The sequence below is a fragment of the Phoca vitulina genome, unplaced genomic scaffold, assembly GCF_004348235.1.
Source record: "Phoca vitulina isolate PV1807 unplaced genomic scaffold, GSC_HSeal_1.0 scaffold12, whole genome shotgun sequence".
NCBI lineage: Eukaryota > Metazoa > Chordata > Mammalia > Carnivora > Phocidae > Phoca > Phoca vitulina.
Window position 1 is genome coordinate 40736521 of NW_022589715.1, and position 3565 is coordinate 40740085.

A 3565-nucleotide genomic window follows, 5' to 3' on the forward strand; every position below is an offset into this window, starting at 1 on the left:
TTCAGTAAAAATCTGACTCAGAAATGGGGAGAATGGGAAACATTTATCAGTCACTGGACCCTAGAAATTCTAAATTCCCTATAGTAGGAACAGTATAGGATAAGTTCCTTGATTAGCCACCTGGATACCTAGGTCTTTGGGAGGAACTCCCTTAGCCATTATCCTCTCTGGTTCTGGCTTTGCTTCCGGAAAGTTTTTTCATTTCCGTTTTCTTCCTAGGATACCTCTAAGGGCAATGGATAGCAAACCCTTCTTGAAGGCTTTGGAACTTTTGAGCGTCACTTAATGTTTCTGCTGTTTTGGGGGGCCCAGGAATTGTATTTTGAAGGCCAGTTACAGATTTGTATTTTCCAAAGATGGCTGTAACAATATCTCCCGTATCACCAGTTCTTACAATGTGACCTGGCTATTTACCCATCAAGAGGTAGAGTCTATGTCCCCTCTACTTGAAACTTGGACCTTTTTGATTTCCTCAACCATTAGAGTATGGCAGAATGGCACCATGTGACTTCCAAGCCTAGGTCCTAAAAGGTGATACAGCTTCTACCTGACTCTGTAGGGTGCTGGCTCATTGGAAACTGTGTTATGAGGAAGTTGACGCCACATGGAGAAGTCATGCATAGTGTTCTGGGTCATAGACATAGCTGAGGTCATAGCCAGTTGCTGGTATCAATCACCAGACATGTGAATGAGGAGTTGTTAAAATGACTCCAATACCAGTCATTGACTGCAACTGTGTAAGTGTGAACCACCTAATTAAGCACAGTCACCTCCCAGAACTGTGAAGGATGATGATGATGATGATACAGGATTGTCCCACTTTCATACCACTAAGTTGGGAGTGGTTCGTTATGCAGCAGAAGATAACACAAGGCTTTTTTAGGTGCAGCAGGAAGGTTTTGGCAATACAATTCACTAAAAACAAAACAAAAACGGGCTTTCACTTCACTTCTGGTCAGTTCCATGTATAAGTAACTGCAATCAAAATTCTTGAAAAAACATAGGTTTTAGGTCAGCGGTCAAAATGAAGTTCAATCCCTTTGTGACTTCTGACCGGAGCAAGAACCGAAAACGGCATTTCAATGCACCTTCCCACATTTGCAGGAAGATCATGTCTTCCCCTCTTTCCAAAGAGCTGAGACAGAAGTACAACGTTTGATCCATGCCCATCCAAAAGGATGATGAAGTGCAGGTTGTGCGAGGACACTACAAAGGTCAGCAGATTGGCAAAATAGTCCAGGTTTACAGGAAAAAGTATGTCATCTACACTGAATGAGTGCAGCGAGAGAAGGCAAACGGCACAAACGTCCATGTGGGCATTCACCCTAGCAAGGCGGTTATCACCAGACTAAAACTGGACAAAGACTGCAAAAAGATCCTTGAACGTAAAGCCAAATCTCACCAAGTAGGAAAGGAAAAGGACAAATATAAGGAAGAAACAATTGAGAAGATGCAGGAGTAAAGTAATCTTAGATGCGACTTGAAATAAAAACTGTTAAAATGAAAAAACAAAACAAAACATAGGTTTTAAGATTGTAAAAACATAGTTTTTAAGCCTGTAATCTTTTATTTATTCGTTTCTTTGATCTTCCCATACTCCTTTCTCTCATGTTATTGGTGACTGTCTTGTGACTATCTACATAATGCATTTGGGGGTGAAGGAAACACCCTTAAACACCATCTTTGCGAGTATGTTCAGTCTTTGTATGGTAAGGCATAAACGTAATCTCCTGCTAGAGTTTTTACATGTCAGCCCCCGCGCCACCCCCAGCCTCACCCTGCTGCTTCAGAATGAGATAGTGATGCTGTAAACTTGTTCAACCTAGAAATGTTCTGAATCATCAGATTCTAAATAAACCTGGATTTTAGGCGTTAGGCAGCAGGTACCTCCCTTAGTATAGTTGAATTCCCTTCTACCTCTGCTTGCAGACTGGGTAGTTCTGGCCAGAGTTTAACTATTTCTTAGAGATTCTTGCTGAAAGTGGGAAGAAGCCAACAATCACCAACCAGCATTCTGAATCTTTCCCACCATCTTCTCTAGAGCTACAGCCTTGTTGGTCATGTGGTTTGCTTTGCAAGGTAAACCAACTTTAGCTGGATCAAGAATTTTGCCCAAAAGCTGTGCCATCATGTAACAAGGTTCACTAGATTTACTCTGCAATAAGTAGATCCTTGTCACTAGATGCCTATCACAGGCACTAAGTCACTACCTAGGGTTTTTTTGTTTTTTTGTTTTGTTTTGTTTTTTTAAGTTTTATCATTTGCAGCACCCACTTCCAGGTACATACATTCTGAATCACTTTGGATTAAGTTCTGCTATGGGTAATAGATAAATCAAAGTAACATGCCTTAAATAAGGTAGAAGTATATTTTTATCTAACATGGAATAGTCGAGAGGTAGGCAACCCAGTGTTGGAATGGTAGTTGCCTGGTTATCTAGATTCAGATCTTTTTATCTTGTTGCTCCAACAGTTTTAACCTGCTGTCTCATGGTCTAAGATAGCTACTTGAGCTATAAGAATTGTGCTCACTTTGTAGCCAGTCATAGGAGAAAGGGAGCAAGGAAGAGCATGCCTACTTCATTTAAAGGTGTATATTAGAAGTTGCACACAGAGCTTCCATTTATATTCCATTTTCCAGTAATTAGTCACCTGGCTACACTTAACTGGGAGGGAAAGTGGAAATGTCTTTATTGTGGGTGGTCATGTGCCCATTGAAGCCCTTATTTCCATTTTCTTTAAAATCACTTAGCTCTGTTTTATATTACATAGTTTTCTCATAAATTTAAGCTTTTAAATGAACTGTGCTATATGAAGAAAACATGAGAGGACTTAATCAGAAAGGGGGTATTTAGGGATGATAAAGCTAAGAAAATCAAGCCTTGCATGTGTCCTTGGGATCTGGACTCCTAGGACTTCATTCACCTCTGGAAACTACATCCCCCATACTGACCCTCATTAACCATTCTCACAGAAAGCACTGGTCCTCCCAGAAGGATTTATTATTTGAGTTTTGGGGAAGCAATTAAGAGTTTATAGTGAGATTTAAATTTGATAAGAACCCCAGTGGCCTATTCTGTATTTCAGCTCAATAACCAGACCAAACCCCCCCCACCCCCCCACCCAGTTTAACAAACTTTGACAAATTTGACACTAGAAAAATAAGCTCTGTTTGCTCAAATGAAAACTTTTTGTTTATCAACACTAAGGTTTATGGGAGGTAATGATTTTTCTCTCATATCTAACAGGAGGATTAATGAGGTATTCAAGTGATAAAAAGTCACCAAAATCATTTATTCACAATATTAACTGAGAACCTACACAATAGACACAGCACTGGTTTTTGGAATATGGTGATAAACAAAAGTAGTTACGGTATTTACTGTGGTAGGCTGACTAATGACTTGCAAAGAGAGCTAGTCCTAAGCCATGGAGCCTGTGACTATGTCACCTTACAAGGCCCATGTGATGAAGTTAAGGAGCTTGAACTAAGGAGATTATGTTAAACCTGTCTGGGTGGGCTCTAAATGCATTCACAAGTGTCCTTACAAGGGGGAAGGCAGAGG

General features: G+C 40.3%; 1 pseudogene; it reads left to right on the forward strand.

Annotated features, from left to right (window-relative positions):
* Positions 1–1024: 1024 nt before the first annotated feature.
* LOC116636475 lies at positions 1025–1462 on the forward strand (annotated as a pseudogene).
* The last annotated feature ends 2103 nt before the right edge of the window (positions 1463–3565 follow it).